The sequence below is a fragment of the Scyliorhinus torazame genome, chromosome 27 (genome assembly GCF_047496885.1).
Source record: "Scyliorhinus torazame isolate Kashiwa2021f chromosome 27, sScyTor2.1, whole genome shotgun sequence".
NCBI classification, from domain to species: domain Eukaryota; kingdom Metazoa; phylum Chordata; class Chondrichthyes; order Carcharhiniformes; family Scyliorhinidae; genus Scyliorhinus; species Scyliorhinus torazame.
The window spans coordinates 40,759,041-40,777,161 of NC_092733.1; the positions used below are offsets into that span (position 1 = coordinate 40,759,041).

Sequence of the window (18,121 nt, forward strand, 5' to 3'; positions counted from 1 at the left end):
CCCGCACCCTCCATGCCTCAGAAATTCGGCACTCCTCTGTCGAAAAAGAGGTCCAAGCTATCGTTGAAGCTGTGCGGCATTGGAGGCATTACCTGGCCGGCAGGAGATTCACTCTCCTCACTGACCAACGGTTGGTAGCCTTCATGTTCAATAACACACAGCGGGGTAAGATCAAAAATGATAAAATCTTGTTGGAGGATCGAGCTCTCCACCTACAATTACGAGATTTTGTATCATCCCGGTAAGCTCAACAGATGCCCTATCCCGAGCTACATGTCCCAGCGCACAGGTGGACCGACTCCAGACCCTGCACGACCCACAATCTGCCTACTCCGTCGAGGAGGTCAGGGCAATCACCACGAACTGCCAGGTCAGTGCGGAGTGCAAACCGCACTTCTACCAGTCGGACCACGCGCGCCTGGTGAAGGCCTCCTGCCCTTTGAATGCCTCAGCATGGATTTCAAAGGGCCCCTCCCCTCCACCGACTGTAACACGTATTTACTCAGTGTGGTCGATGAATACTCCAGATTCCCCTTCGCCATCCCATGCCCCGATATGACGTCTGCCACCGTCATCAAAGCCCTCAACACAATCTTCGCTCTGTTCGGCTTCCCCGCCTACATCCACAGTGACAGGGGATCCTCATTCATGAGTGATGAGCTGCGTCAGTTCCTGCTCAGCAGGGGTATCGCCTCCAGCAGGACGACCAGCTATAACCCCCGGAAACAGGCAGGTGGAGAGGGGGAATGGGACGGTCTGGAGGGCCATCCAACTGGCCCTACGGTCCAGGAACCTCCCGGCCTCCCGCTGGCAGGAGGTCCTCCCCGATGCACTGCACTCCATTCGGTCACTACTATGTCCCGCCACTAATAACACACCCCATGAACTTCTCCTTGCCTTCCCCAGGAAGTCCACATCCGGGGTGTCGCTCCCGACTTAGCTCGCAGCCCCAGGACCCGTACTCCTCCGTAAGCACATCCGACTCCACAAGGCGGACCCGTTGGTTGAAAGGGTGCAGTTACTCCACGTGAACCCCCAGTATGCCTACGTAGCGTACCCCGACGGCCGCCAGGACACTGTCTCCCTCAGGGACCTGGCACCAGCAAGTTCCACACACACTCACCCCTCCGGCCCGGTGCCGCCCTCCCCTCCCCCGGAGCATCCAGCAGCAACCCCACTGGGACCATCCGTCCTCCCCCTGCCCACGCCCGAGGTTGAAGAGGATTTCGGCACGCTCCCGGAGTCACCGCGGACCAGACCAACACCGGAATTGCCGCCACCACTGCGTCGCTCCAAACGCCACATCAAGGCCCCGGACCGGCTAAATCTATAATTGGTTCGGGACTATCAAACCACCTTGTACTGGACTTCAGAAAGAAATTTTTTTTTTTCGCTTCTGTATATTAAACCTACTCTGTGTATAGTTCTCCACCACTCCCGCCGGACTCAATTTTAACAGGGGGTGAATGTACATATTAGAAGATGTGTGGTAAGACCCTGTACTACAGGTACGGGGGTAATCCCTGCCAGCTGGCTCCGCCCAATATGCGGAGTATAAATATATGTGCTCCCTAGACAGCAGCCATTTCGCCTGCTGCTGTGGGAGGCCACACATCTTAGAGTAATAAAGCCTCAGTTGTATTCAACTCTCACCTCTGATCGTGCATCAGGCTTGCTGCTGGAGGCTTCAGAGAGCAGCTGGCCTCACAGTTCTGTCCCTGAATAACATTTGGGGGTAAACATCTCTCTCTTCCTGTGATTAGCCTCAGACAAAACTGTTCCAACCGTTTTCGGATGGCCTGGACCAGTACCTCTCCCCCATGTTGTTCGCCAAAACTGTCAAAGTACAAATAAAGATTCAGTGACATTAACAAGAGTTTTGTTTTGTACTGAGTTCTCCGTTCAAAGTCTCTCATCGTATTATCCATTAACAGTTCTGTCCAATCTATTGTGGTCAAATTCAACTTTCCTAATCTAAATTTTAAAGCTTGACCTTCTGACATTTAAACCTCATATCGAATTCAATCACCCTCCAATCACAGTTAGCTCATGTGTTCCCATACCCTTTCATTGTTGACCAATCCTGCCCCATTACTCATGTTGAAATTATCATACTTCAATAATGCACAAGAACGATGGGATTTCTCCCCACCTGACCCCCCCCCCCCCCCCCTTGTACCTTCTACAAGGCACAAGTCAGGAGTGTGATGGAAAACTCTCCACTTGCCTGGGTGAGTGCGGCTCCAACAACTCTCAAAACTTGACACCATCCAGGACAAAGCAGCTGGCTTGAGGGGCACCTGATCCACAAACAACCCAGTGGCACAGTTATCACTGCTGCCTTACATCACCAGGGTCCCAGGTTCGATTCCCGGCTGGGTCACTGTCTGTGTGGAGTCTGCACGTCCTCCCCGTGTCTGCGTGGGTTTCCTCCGGGTGCTCCGGTTTCCTCCCACAGTCCAAAGATGTGCAGGTTAGGTGGATTGGCCGTGATAAATTTCCCCTTGGTCTCCAACGGTTTGGTTGGGTTATGGGGATATGGGGAAGGAGTGGGCCTGGGCAGAACATAGAACATACAGTGCAGAACGAGGCCATTCGGCCCATCGAGCCTGCACTGACCCACATTAAGCCCTCACTTCCACCCTATCCCCGTAACCCAATAACCCTCCTAACCTTCTTGGACACTAAGGGCAATTTATCATGGCCAATCCACCCAACCTGCACATCTTTGGACTGTGGGAGGAAACCGGAGCACCCGGAGGAAACCCACGCAGACACGGGGAGGACGTGTAGGCTCCGCACAGACAGTGACCCAGCGGGGAATCGAACCTGGGGCCCTGGAGCTGTGAAGCCACAGTGCTATCCACTTGTGCTACCGTGCTGCCCTAAAGTAGGTTGCTCTTTCAGAGGGTCGGTGCAGACTCGATGGGCCAAATGGCCTTATTCTGCACAGTAGGAATTCTATGATTCACTCCCTCCACCGACGCACAGTGGCTGGCGTGTGCACCATCTACAAGATGCACTGCAGTAACTCACCATGGTTCCTCAGACAGCACCTTCCAAATCCACGGCCGCTACCATCTAGAAGGACAAGAGCAGCAGATACCTGGGAACCCCACCACCTGGAGGGTCCCCTCCAAGTCACTCACCACCCTGACTCGGGAATGTATCGGCCTTTCCTTCGCTGTCGCTGGGACAACATCCTGGAACTCCCTCTAACAGCACAGTGGGTGTACCTACACCTCCGGGACTGCAGCGGCTCAAGAAGGCAGCTCACCCCCACCTCCTGAAGGGCAACTAGGGATGGCAATAAATGCCGGGCCTAACCATTGAGGTGCGCATCCTGTGAAAGGTTAAAAAGAAATAAAATTGTCCCTTCCTGAGACTTAAGGCGATGAGAGTGTGGACGGGAACGTAACAATATTTATCCAGCGTGATTTTCCCCGGTGCCTCTGCGATGTTTTGTGTTAACCAGCACCCCCAGGCTGTCAGAGTCTGAAACTCCGAAACCCACTTCAAACATCAGCCCTCGGCATTGGACAAATGTATTCAATCTGGAAACTATAATCCAATGGCCAAGTGCGAGGCCACTGCATGTTAATCGTCTCAGAGTTTGATCCTTTGCTGTGGCATTGGGGGAGTGGGGTGTGATGGGGGGGAGATTGAGTCGTTCTGGGTAAACAACCCCTCCCCCGCCCGCTGTTAGCCGCTGGTAAGGACTCTGGTTGAGAAGGGAAGCTGTGGTTTCAGTCTGGGCCGGGACTGGAGGCAGCAGTCGTTCTGTTCGCCCTCACACACAGTGTGCGGAGACGCATGGTGGATCACCCTCGCCTCACTTTTATCCAATCCATTGATTGATTTGGACTTCACTCCGCTGTCTTCACCTTCGGGAGGAGTCTCGCTCACTCAGGGTGAGGAACGTCCCTTTACACCGTGAGTACACACAGCCTCGGCATTTATGAAACCTCTGACATTGGCGGTGGGTCAAAAACACAGCGCATCGCAGGCGACGTTATTTATAGAGCGACAGTGGCTCTGGCAACATAGCTTCCCCAGTACAGAACGCCGTGTTTAGTAATTGTTTTACTGTCAAAATATCAGGCAGAACAGTCAGACACTGACTCTCACTGGGGTACGGGTCCCACACACACTGACTCTCACTGGGGTACGGGCCCCACACACACTGACTCTCACTGGGATACGGGTCCCACACACACTGACTCTCACTGGGGTACGGGTCCCACACACGCTGACTCTCACTGGGATACGGGTCCCACACACACTGACTCTCACTGGGGTACGGGCCCCACACACACTGACTCTCACTGGGGTACGGGTCCCACACACACTGACTCTCACTGGGGTACGGGTCCCACACACACTGACTCTCACTGGGGTACGGGTCCCACACACACTGACTCTCACTGGGATACAGTTCCACACACACTGACTCTCACTGGGGTACGGGTTCCACACACACTGACTCTCACTGGGGTACGGGTCCCACACACACTGACTCTCACTGGGGTACGGGTCCCACACACACTGACTCTCACTGGGGTACAGTTCCACACACACTGACTCTCACTGGGGTACGGGTCCCACACACACTGACTCTCACTGGGGTACAGTTCCACACACACTGACTCTCACTGAGGAACGGGTCCCACACACACTGACTCTCACTGGGGTATGGGTTCCACACACACTGTCTCTCACTGGGGTACAGTTCCACACACACTGTCTCTCACTGGGGTACAGTTCCACACACACTGACTCTCACTGGGGTACAGTTCCACACACACTGACTCTCACTGGGGTACGGGTCCCACACACACTGACTCTCACTGAGGAACGGGTTCCACACACACTGACTCTCACTGGGATACAGTTCCACACACACTGACTCTCACTGGGGTACAGTTCCACACACACTGACTCTCACTGAGGAACGGGTTCCACACACACTGACTCTCACTGGGGTACGGGTCCCACACACACTGACTCTCACTGGGGTACGGGTTCCACACACACTGTCTCTCACTGGGGTACAGTTCCACACACACTGTCTCTCACTGGGGTACAGTTCCACACACACTGACTCTCACTGGGGTACAGTTCCACACACACTGACTCTCACTGGGGTACGGGTCCCACACACACTGACTCTCACTGAGGAACGGGTTCCACACACACTGACTCTCACTGGGATACAGTTCCACACACACTGACTCTCACTGGGGTACAGTTCCACACACACTGACTCTCACTGAGGAACGGGTTCCACACACACTGACTCTCACTGGGGTACGGGTCCCACACACACTGACTCTCACTGGGGTACGGGTCCCACACACACTGACTCTCACTGGGGTACGGGTCCCACACACACTGACTCTCACTGGGGTACGGGTCCCACACACACTGACTCTCACTGAGGAACGGGTTCCACACACACTGACTCTCACTGGGATACAGTTCCACACACACTGACTCTCACTGGGGTACGAGTCCCACACACTGACTCTCACTGGGGTACGGGTCCCACACACACTGACTCTCACTGGGGTATGGGTTCCACACACACTGTCTCTCACTGGGGTACAGTTCCACACACACTGTCTCTCACTGGGGTACAGTTCCACACACACTGACTCTCACTGGGGTACGGGTCCCACACACACTGACTCTCACTGGGGTACAGTTCCACACACACTGACTCTCACTGAGGAACGGGTCCCACACACACTGACTCTCACTGGGGTATGGGTTCCACACACACTGTCTCTCACTGGGGTACAGTTCCACACACACTGTCTCTCACTGGGGTACAGTTCCACACACACTGACTCTCACTGGGGTACAGTTCCACACACACTGACTCTCACTGGGGTACGGGTCCCACACACACTGACTCTCACTGAGGAACGGGTTCCACACACACTGACTCTCACTGGGATACAGTTCCACACACACTGACTCTCACTGGGGTACAGTTCCACACACACTGACTCTCACTGAGGAACGGGTTCCACACACACTGACTCTCACTGGGGTACGGGTCCCACACACACTGACTCTCACTGGGGTACGGGTTCCACACACACTGTCTCTCACTGGGGTACAGTTCCACACACACTGTCTCTCACTGGGGTACAGTTCCACACACACTGACTCTCACTGGGGTACAGTTCCACACACACTGACTCTCACTGGGGTACGGGTCCCACACACACTGACTCTCACTGAGGAACGGGTTCCACACACACTGACTCTCACTGGGATACAGTTCCACACACACTGACTCTCACTGGGGTACAGTTCCACACACACTGACTCTCACTGAGGAACGGGTTCCACACACACTGACTCTCACTGGGGTACGGGTCCCACACACACTGACTCTCACTGGGGTACGGGTCCCACACACACTGACTCTCACTGGGGTACGGGTCCCACACACACTGACTCTCACTGGGGTACGGGTCCCACACACACTGACTCTCACTGAGGAACGGGTTCCACACACACTGACTCTCACTGGGATACAGTTCCACACACACTGACTCTCACTGGGGTACGAGTCCCACACACTGACTCTCACTGGGGTACGGGTCCCACACACACTGACTCTCACTGGGGTATGGGTTCCACACACACTGTCTCTCACTGGGGTACAGTTCCACACACACTGTCTCTCACTGGGGTACAGTTCCACACACACTGACTCTCACTGGGGTACAGTTCCACACACACTGACTCTCACTGGGGTACGGGTCCCACACACACTGACTCTCACTGAGGAACGGGTTCCACACACACTGACTCTCACTGGGATACAGTTCCACACACACTGACTCTCACTGGGGTACAGTTCCACACACACTGACTCTCACTGAGGAACGGGTTCCACACACACTGACTCTCACTGGGGTACGGGTCCCACACACACTGACTCTCACTGGGGTACGGGTCCCACACACACTGACTCTCACTGGGGTACGGGTCCCACACACACTGACTCTCACTGAGGAACGGGTTCCACACACACTGACTCTCACTGGGATACAGTTCCACACACACTGACTCTCACTGGGGTACGGGTCCCACACACTGACTCTCACTGGGGTACGGGTCCCACACACACTGACTCTCACTGGGGTACGGGTCCCATACACACTGACTCTCACTGGGGTATGGGTTCAACACACACTGTCTCTCACTGGGGTACAGTTCCACACACACTGTCTCTCACTGGGGTACAGTTCCACACACACTGACTCTCACTGGGGTACAGTTCCACACACACTGACTCTCACTGGGGTACGGGTCCCACACACACTGACTCTCACTGAGGAACGGGTTCCACACACACTGACTCTCACTGGGATACAGTTCCACACACACTGACTCTCACTGGGGTACAGTTCCACACACACTGACTCTCACTGAGGAACGGGTTCCACACACACTGACTCTCACTGGGGTACGGGTTCCACACACACTGACTCTCACTGGGATACAGTTCCACACACACTGACTCTCACTGGGGTATGGGTTCCACACACACTGACTCTCACTGGGATACGGGTCCCACACACACTGACTCTCACTGGGGTATGGGTTCCACACACACTGACTCTCACTGGGGTATGGGTTCCACACACACTGACTCTCACTGGGATACAGTTCCACACACACTGACTCTCACTGGGGTATGGGTTCCACACACACTGACTCTCACTGGGGTACGGGTCCCACACACACTGACTCTCACTGGGGTACGGGTCCCACACACATTGACTCTCACTGGGGTACGGGTCCCACACACACCGACTCTCACTGGGGTACGGGTCCCACACACATTGACTCTCACTGGGATACAGTTCCACACACACTGACTCTCACTGGGATACGGGCCCCACACACACTGACTCTCACTGGGATACAGTTCCACACACACTGACTCTCACTGAGGAACGGGTCCCACACACACTGACTCTCACTGGGGTACGGGTCCCACACACACTGACTCTCACTGGAGTACGGGTCCCACACACACTGACTCTCACCGGGGTACGGGTCCCACACACTGACTCTCACTGGGGTACAGGTTCCACACACACTGATTCTCACTGGGGTCTCTGGGTCACTGAGGAATGGGTTCCACACACACTGACTCTTACTGGGATACGGGTCCCACACACACTGACTCTCACTGGGGTACGGGTTCCACACACGCTGACTCTCACTGGGGTACAGTCCCACACACACTGACTCTCACTGGGGTATGGGTTCCACACACACTGACTCTCACTGGGGTACGGGTTCCACACACACTGACTCTCACTGGGGTACAGTTCCACATACACTGACTCTCACTGGGGTACGGGTTCCACACACACTGACTCTCACTGGGGTACAGTCCCACACACACTGACTCCCACTGGGGTACGGGTCCCACACACACTGACTCTCACTGGGGTACGGGTCCCACACACTGACTCTCACTGGGGTAAGGAACCCACACACACTGACTCTCACTGGGGTACGGGTCCCACACACACTGACTCTCACTGGGGTACGGGTCCCACACACACTGACTCTCACTGGGGTACAGTTCCACACACACTGACTCTCACTGGGGTACGGGTCCCACACACACTGACTCTCACTGGGGTACGGGTTCCACACACACTGACTCTCACTGGGGTACGGGTCCCACACACACTGACTCTCACTGGGGTACGGGTCCCACACACTGACTCTCACTGGGGTACGGGCCCCACACACACTGACTCTCACTGGGGTACGGGTCCCACACACACTGACTCTCACTGGGGTACGGGTCCCACACACACTGACTCGCTGGGGTACGGGTCCCACACACACTGACTCTCACTGGGGTACGGGTCCCACACACACTGATTCTCACTGGGGTACAGTCCCACGCACACTGACTCTCACTGGGGTACGGGTCCCACACACACTGACTCTCACTGGGGTACTGTCCCACACACACTGACTCTCACTGGGGTACAGTCCCACACACACTGACTCTCACTGGGGTACGGGTCCCACACACACTGACTCTCACTGGGGTACGGGCCCCACACACACTGACTCTCACTGGGGTACGGGTCCCACACACTGACTCTCACTGGGGTACGGGTTCCACACACACTGACTCTCACTGGGGTACGGGTCCCACACACTGACTCTCACTGGGGTACGGGTTCCACACACACTGACTCTCACTGGGGTACGGGTCCCACACACACTGACTACCCTTGAGTTCATGGCCTTGATGTTCCATCGAACAGCATATTCGACTATAGTGGAATACCTGTCTCACACGGTGAAGAGCCAAGACTTCGAGGCACTCACTAACCCTGCAAACCTCGGCTAAAATCTGACAATAACTGAGTGAAATACTTTGATCAGAAGTCAAATAGTTACTGATTATTCCAAATACACAAACCATCAGTTATTCCGATTTCGGTTCAGACAATTGTGTGAATGAGAGATTTTAGTTAAATGACTGTGTGTGTGTGTGAATCCTGGACACTATGATCATTGTGAATGGTTCCATCTGAGGGATGTGTTTGTGAGAGAGAGAAAGAGAGAGAGAAAGAGAGAGAGAAAGAGGAACAGTTTCATTCCATGGAGATTCCAACCCAGCATTCACCTGCTGACCCTGAGCCCTGTCCAGTCTGACCCCTGACCCTGAGCCCTGTCCAGTCTGACCCCTGACCCTGAGCCCTGTCCAGTCTGACCCCTGACCCTGAGCCCTGTCCAGTCTGACCCCTGACCCTGAGCCCTGTCCAGTCTGACCCCTGACCCTGAGCCCTGTCCAGTCTGACCCCTGACCCTGAGCCCTGTCCAGTCTGACCCCTGACCCTGAGCCCTGTCCAGTCTGACCCCTGACCCTGAGCCCTGTCCAGTCTGACCCCTGACCCTGAGCCCTGTCCAGTCTGACCCCTGAGCCCTGTCCAGTCTGACCCCTGACCCTGAGCCCTGTCCAGTCTGACCCCTGACCCTGAGCCCTGTCCAGTCTGACCCCTGACCCTGAGCCCTGTCCAGTCTGACCCCTGACCCTGAGCCCTGTCCAGTCTGACCCCTGACCCTGAGCCCTGTCCAGTCTGACCCCTGACCCTGAGCCCTGTCCAGTCTGACCCCTGACCCTGAGCCCTGTCCAGTCTGACTCCTGGGCAGTTCTGGTCACCACACTATAGCAGTGAGTGCATTAGAGAGGGTGCAGGGGAGACTGACCAGGATGTTGCCCAGGCTGCAATGTTTCAGCTATCGAGAGAGACTGGAGCGGCTGGGAATGTTTCCTCTGGAGCAGAGAGGGCTGAGGAGGGAGCTGAGCGATTTGGACAGAATTATGAGGGACAGGGACAGGGTGGATAGGGAGGTACTTTTCCCCTTAAGAGGGTCATAGAGTTTTACAGCAGGGAAAGAGGTCCTTTGGCCCACCGGGACTGCACTGGCCATCAAGCACGTAACTATCCTAATCCCATTCTCCCGCACCTGGTCCGCAGCCTTGTCTGCTTTGGCCTTTCAAATGCTCATCTAAATGCTTCTTCAATGTTGTTCCAGGCAGCCAGTTCCAGACTCCCATCACTCTCTGGGTGAAAATGTTTTTCCTCAAACCCCCTCCTGCTCCTCACCGTAACTCTCTGCCCCCTGGTTATTGATCCGTCCACTCAGGGGAAAGGTTCCAGGATTTTGTGGAGAAGTTTGCGTCCAAGTCACTCACTATATCGGCCGTTCCTTCGCTGTCGCTGGGGTAACATCCTGGAACTCCCTCCCTAACAGCACACAGGGTGTACCTACACCTCTAGGACTGCAGCGGTTCAAGAGGCAGTGCACCCCCAGCTTCTGAACGGAACTAGGGATGGGAATAAATGTTGGCCTAACCAGCGACGCCCATATCTCATAAACGAAAACATTTTTAAAAAGCTTCCAGTAGCTACATGAAATCCAATTGGATTAAATTCTCTCCCTGTAGGAGACCCTCTCGGGAGAGTCTTGTTACAGGTTCAAGGTTTCACTCAAACCCTCCTTCCCCAGTCAGGGTTTCAGGTTCAGTGAGTGAAGTGTGGCTGTTTTGTGAAAGGGAGAATCTGCTGAATTTCACCGTCTGCAGCCTGTTCAACGTGCTTGCTGCCAGACCTGCTGAGATTTTGCAGCATTTTACACACAAACATGCACGGAAAAGATAGGAGCAGGAGGAGGCCTTTTGGCCCTTCGAGCCTGCTCCGCCATTCATCACCATCATGGCTGATCATCCAACTCAATAGCCTAATCCTGCTTTCTCCCCATAGCCTTTGCTCCCATTCTCCCCAAGTGCTATATCCAGCCGCCTCTTGAAAATATTCAAAGTTTTAGCATCAACTACTTCCTGTGGTAATGAATTCCACAGGCTCACCACTCTTTGGGTGAAGAAATGTCTCCTCATCTCTGTCCGAAATGGTTTACCCTGAATCCTCAGACCGTGGCCCCTGGTTCTGGACACACCCATCATTGGTAACATCTTCCCTGCATCTACCCTGTCTACAGACACCGAATCAGAGAATTTACAGTGCAGAAGGAGGCCATTCGGCCCATCAAGTCTGCACCGGCTCTTGGAAAGAGCACCCTACCTAAGCCCACACCTCCACCCTGTCCCCATAACCCCACCTTACCTTTTTTTGGACACTAAGGGCAATTGATCATGGCCAATCCACCTAATCTGCACATCTTTGGAGTGAGGGAGGAAACCGGAGCACCCGGAGGAAACCCACGCACACAAGGGGAGGATGTGCAGACTCCGCACAGACAGTGACCCAAGCCGGGAATCGAACCTGGGACCCTGGCGCTGTGAAGCCACAGTGCTAACCACTGTGCTATCGTGCTGCCCAAACTAGTCTAGTCCTGTTAGAATTTTATAAGTCTCTGTGAGATCCCCCCTCATTCTTCTGAACTCCAGCGAGAACAACCCCAACCTCGTCAATCTCTCCTCATGGTGACAGTCCCGCCATCCCTGGAATCAGTCTGGTAAACCTTCGCTGCACCCCCTCGAGAGCAAGAACATCCTTCCTCAGAGAAGGAGACCAAAACTGCCCACAATACTCCAGGTGTGGCCTCACCAAGGCCCTGTACAATTACAGCAACACATCACTGCTTCGATACTCGAAACCTCTCGCAATGAAGGCCAACATACCATTAGCCTTCTTTACCGCCTTCTTTACCGCCTGCTTACCTTCAGCGACTGGTGCACGAGGACACCCAGGTCCCGCTGCACACTCCCCTCTCCCAATTTACAACCATTCAGGTAGTAATCTGCCTTCCTGTTTTTGCTTCCGAAATGAATAACCTCACACTTATCCAAATTATACTGCATTTACCATTGATTTGCCCACTCGCCCAACCTGTCCAGATCTTGCTGTAGGATCCCTGCATCCTCGTCACAATTCACCCTCCCACCCAACTTGGTATCATCTGCAAACTTTCAGATGTTACATTTTGTTCCATCATCCAAATCATTGATATATATTGTGAATAGCTGGAGTCCCAGCACTGATCCCTGTGGTACCCCACTGGTTACTGCCTGCCAATTTGAAAAGGACCCATTAATCCCTACTCTTTGTTTCCTCCCTGCCAACCAGTTTTCTATCCACCTCAATACATTTCCCCCTCCCATGCGCTTTAGAACATAGAACATAGAACATAACAGCCCTTTGGCCCTCGATGTTGCGCCGACCTGTGAAACCACTCTAAAGCCCATCTTCACTATTCCCTTATCGTCCATATGTCTATCCAATGACCATTGAAATGCCCTTAATGTTGGCGAGTCCACTACTGTTGCAGGCAGGGCATTCCACACCCATACAATCTATGAGTAAAGAACCTACCTCTGACACCTGTCTTATATCTATCTCCCCTCAATTTAAAGCTATGTCCCCTCGTGCTAGACATCACCATCCGAGGAAAAAGGCTCTCACTGTCCACCCTATCCAATCCTCTGATCATCTTGTCTGCCTCAATTAAGTCACCTCTTAACCTTCTTCTCTCTAATGAAAACAGCCTCAAGTCCCTCAGCCTTTCCTCATAAGATCTTCCCTCCATACCAGGCAACATCCTGGTAAATCTCCTCTGCACCCTTTCCAATGCTTCCACATCCTTCCTATAATGCGACGACCAGAATTGCACGCAATACTCCAAATGCGGCCACACCAGAGTTTTGTACAGCTGCAACATGACCTCATGGCTCCGAAACGCAATCCCTCTACCAATAAAAGCTAACACACCGTACGCCTTCTTAACAACCCTCTCAACCTATGTTCTAATTTTACACAATAATCTCTTGTGCATGACTTTGTCAAACACCTTCTGAAAGTCCAAATATACCACATCTACTGGCTCCCCCTTGTCAACTGTACTGGTTACATAGAACATAAAACAGGCCCTTCGGCCCTCGATGTTGTGCCAAGCATTGTCCGAAACCAAGATCAAGCTGTCCCACTCCCTGTCATTCTGGTGTGCTCCATGTGCCTATCCAATAACCGCTTGAAAGTTCCTAAAGTGTCCGACTCCACTATCACAGCAGGCAGTCCATTCCACACCCTAACCACTCTCTGAGTAAAGAAACTACCTCGGACATCCCTCCTATATCTCCCACCCTGAACCTTATAGTTATGCCCCCTTGTAACAGCTACATCCACCCGAGGAAATAGTCTTTGAACAAATTTGTCCGACCAAATTGAATCACCTCGCACTTATCAGGGTTAAACTCCATCTGCCACTTCTCGGCCCAAAGAATTCCAACAGATTTGTCAAGCATGATTTTCCCTTCATAAATCCACGCTGACTCTGAATTGATCCTGCCACTGCTTTCTATAGGGGCTGGTTTAGCTTAGTGGGCTAGACAGCTGGTTTGCTATGCAGAACAAGGCCAGCAGCGCGGGTTCAATTCCCGTACCAGCCTCCCCAAACAGGCGCCGGAATGTGGCGACTAGGGGCTTTTCACAGTAACTTCATTGAAGCCTACTTGTGACAATAACAGATTATTATTATTATTGATTGTCCTGCTACGGGCAGCACGGAGGCACAAGTGGTTAGCACTGTGGCTTCACAGCTCCAGGGTCCCAGGTTCGATTCCCCGCTGGGTCACTGTCTGTACGGAGTCTGCACATTCTCCCTGTGTGTGTGTGGGTTTCCTCCGGGTGCTCCGGTTTCCTCCCACAGTCCAAAGATGTGCAGGTTAGGTGGATTGGCCATGATAAATTGCCCTTAGTGACCAAAAAGGTTAGGAGGGGTTATTGGGTTATGGGGATAGGGTGGAAGTGAGGGCTTAACTGGGTCGGTGCAGTCTCGATGGGCTGAATGGCCTCCATCTGCACTGTATGTTCTATGTTCTAAAGTCTCTTTTGGTTTACACAACGCAGCTTTTACACAACACGACCTGTGTATAAAACACAGTCCCCAAACAATATGGCCTGTGTGTACACCATGGCCTTTACACAACACTGCCTGTGTATATTATACGGTATCTACACAGCACAGTCTGTGTATTCAACACAGTCTGCACACAACACGGTCTGTGAATACCGCATCACTCCTACAGGAAATGGCCTGTCTATACAACACGGTCTCTACATGACACAGTCTGTCTGGACAACATGGTCTCTACACACTACGGTCTGTGTATACAACACGGTCTCTACATGACACAGCCTGTGTACAGAACATGTGGTGCGATTCTCCGCCCCTCCACCGGGTCGGAGAATCGCAGGGGGTTGGCGTGAATCCCGCCCCCGCCGTGTCCCGAATTCTCCGCCACCAGAGATTCGATGGGAGCGGGAATCGTGCCGGTCGGTGGGCCCACCCCCGGCGATTCTCCGGCCCGCGATGGGCCGAAGTCCCGCCGCTGTCAACCCTCTCCCGCCGGCGTGGATTGACCCACCTTGTGAACGGCGGGACAAGGCGGCGTGGGCGGGCACCGGTGTCCTGGGGGGGCACGGGGCAATCTGGCCCCGGGGGGTGCCCCCAAGGTGGCCTGGCCCGCGATCGGGGCCCACCCATCGGCGGGCGGTCCTGTGCCGTGGGGGCACTCTTTTTCTTCCGCCTTTGCCATGGTCTTCACTATGGCGGAGGCGGAAGAGACCCCTCCCCTGCGCATGCGCGGGGATGCCGTGAGCAGCCGCTGACGCTCCCGCGCATGTGTCGCCCGGCGAAGTCATAGTTATCATAGAATCATAGAATTTACAGTGCAGAAGGAGGCCATTCGGCCCATTGAGTCCGCACCGTCTCTTGGAAAGAGCACCCTACCCAAGGTCAACACCTCCACCCTATCCCCATAACCCAGTAACCCCACCCAACACTAAGGGCAATTTTGGACACTAAGGGGCAATTTAGCATGGCCAATCCACCCAACCTGCACATCTTTGGACTGTGGGAGGAAACCGGAGCACCCGGAGGAAACCCACGCACACACGGGGAGGACGTGCAAACTCCGCACAGACAGTGACCCAAGCCGGGAATCGAACCTGGGACCCTGTAGCTGTGAAGCAACTGTGCTAACCACTGTGCTACCGTGCTGCCCCCGGCTGGCGTGGCGCCAAAGGCCTTTCCCGCCAGCCGGCGGAGCGGAAACCACTTCCGCACCTTTGGGGCGGCCCGGCGCCGGACTGACCCGCGCCGCTTTTGGCGCCAGGTAGCGGACATCGCGCCAGTTTGCGGAGAATCCCGCCCATGGTCACCATGCAACACAGAACAATACAACATGGTCGCTATGCAAGAAGTATTACGGGTAAGGCAGATGAACTTAGAGCTTGGATTAGTACTTGGAACTATGATGTTGTTGCCATGACAGAGACCTGGTTGAGGGAAGGGCAGGATTGGCAGCTAAACGTTCCAGGATTTAGATGTTTCAGGCGGGATAGAGGGGGATGTAAAAGGGGAGGCGGAGTTGCGCTACTGGTTCGGGAGAATATCACAGCTATACAGCGAGAGGACACCTCAGAGGGCAGTGAGGCTATATGGGTAGAGATCAGGAATAAGAAGGGTGCAGTCACAATGTTGGGGGTATACTACAGGCCTCCCAACAGCCAGCGGGAGATAGAGGAGCAGATAGGTAGACAGATTTTGGAAAAGAGTAAAAACAACAGGGTTGTGGTGATGGGAGACTTCAACTTCCCCAATATTGACTGGGACTCACTTAGTGCCAGGGGCTTAGATGGGGCGGAGTTTGTAAGGAGCATCCAGGAGGGCTCCTTAAAACAATATGTCGACAGTCCAACTAGGGAAGGGGCGGTACTGGACCTGATATTGGGGAATGAGCCCGGCCAGGTGGTAGATGTTTCAGTAGGGGAGCATTTCGGGAACAGTGACCACAATTCAGTAAGATTTAAAGTGCTGGTGGACAAGGATAAGCGTGGTCCGAGGGTGAATGTGCTAAATTGGGGGAAGGCTAATTATAACAATATTAGGCGGGAACTGAAGAACATAGATTGGGGGCGGATGTTTGAGGGCAAATCAACATCTGACATGTGGGAGGCTTTCAAGTGTCAGTTGAAAGGAATTCAGGACCGGCATGTTCCTGTGAGGCAGAAGGATAAATACGGCAATTTTCGGGAACCTTGGATAACGAGAGATATTGAATGCCTCGTCAAAAAGAAAAAGGAGGCATTTGTCAGGGCTAAAAGGCTGGGAACAGACGAAGCCTGTGTAGAATATAAGGAAAGTAGGAAGGAACTTAAGCAAGGAGTCAGGAGGGCTAGAAGGGGTTACGAAAAGTCATTGGCAAATAGGGTTAAGGAAAATCCTAAGGCTTTTTACACGTACATGAAAAGCAAGAGGGTAGCCAGGGAAAGGGTTGGCCCACTGAAGGATAGGCAAGGGAATCTATGTGTGGAGCCTGAGGAAATGGGCGAGGTACTAAATGAATACTTTTCATCAGTATTCACCAAAAAAGAAGGAATTTGTAGATGTTGAGTCTGGAGAAGGGTGTGTTGATAGCCTGGGTCACATTGAGATCCAAAAAGACGAGGTGTTGGGCGGTTTAAAAAATATTAAGGTAGATAAGTCCCCAGGGCCTGTTGGGATCTACCCCAGAATACTGAAGGAGGCTGGAGAGGAAATTGCTGAAATCTTTGGATCCTCACTGTCTTCAGGGGATGTCCCGGAGGACTGGAGAATAGCCAATGTTGTTCCTCTGTTTAAGAAGGGTAGCAAGGATAATCCAGGGAACTACAGGCCGGTGAGCCTTACTTCAGTGGTAGGGAAATTACTGGAGAGAATTCTTCGAGACAGGATCTACTCTCATTTGGAAGCAAATGGACGCAGTAGTGAGAGGCAGCATGGTTTTGTGAAGGGGAGGCCGTGTCTCACTAACTTGATAGAGTTTTTCGAGGAGGTCACAAAGATGATTGATACAGGTAGGGCAGTGGATGTTGTCAATATGGACTTTAGTCAGGCCTTTGACAAGGACCCTCGTGGTAGACTAGTACAAAAGGTGAAGTCACCCGGGATCAGAGGTGAGCTGGCAAGGTGGATACAGAACTGGCTAGGTCATAGAAGGCAGAGAGTAGCAATGGAAGGATGCTTTTCTAATTGGAGGGCTGTGACCAGTGGTGTTCCTCAGGGATCAGTGCTGGGACCTTAGCTGTTTGTAGTATATATAAATGATTTGGAGGAAAATGTAACTGGTCTGATTAGTAAGTTTGCAGACGACACAAAGGTTAGTGGAATTGCGGATAGCGATGAGGACTGTCAGAGGATACAGCAGGATTTAGATTGTTTGGAGGCTTGGGCGGAGAGATGGCAGATGGAGTTTAATCAGGACAAATGTGAGGTAATGCATTTTGGAAGGTCTAATGCAGGTAGGGAATATACAGTGAATGGTAGAACCCTCAAGAGTATTTAAAGTCAAAGAGATCTAGGAGTACAGGTCCACAGATCACTGAAAGGGGCTACACAGGTGGAGAAGGTAGTCAAGAAGGCATACGGCATGCTTGCCTTCATTGGCCGGGGCATTGAGTATAAGAATTGGCAAGTCATGTTGCAGCTGTATAGAACCTTAGTTAGGCCACACTTGGAGTACAGTGTTCAATTCTGGTCGCCACACTACCAGAAG

At 53.2% G+C, this 18,121-nt stretch overlaps 1 protein-coding gene and 1 long non-coding RNA gene across 2 annotated transcripts in view; one reads left to right on the forward strand and one right to left on the reverse strand.

The window, feature by feature from the left end:
• The window catches only part of LOC140403409 (uncharacterized), a 36,130-nt gene extending 34,312 nt beyond the window's left edge, over positions 1-1,818 (reverse strand). Inside the window, exon 1 of the long non-coding RNA XR_011938303.1 lies at positions 1,654-1,818. This is a non-coding gene — a long non-coding RNA (uncharacterized lncRNA). The remainder of the gene's footprint in view (positions 1-1,653) is intronic.
• Positions 1,819-3,729: 1,911 nt separating this feature from the next.
• The window catches only part of LOC140403366 (zinc finger protein Gfi-1b-like), a 131,796-nt gene continuing 117,404 nt past the window's right edge, over positions 3,730-18,121 (forward strand). The window contains exon 1 of the mRNA XM_072491274.1: positions 3,730-3,933. The gene's annotated coding sequence lies outside the window, so the exon portion shown is untranslated. The remainder of the gene's footprint in view (positions 3,934-18,121) is intronic.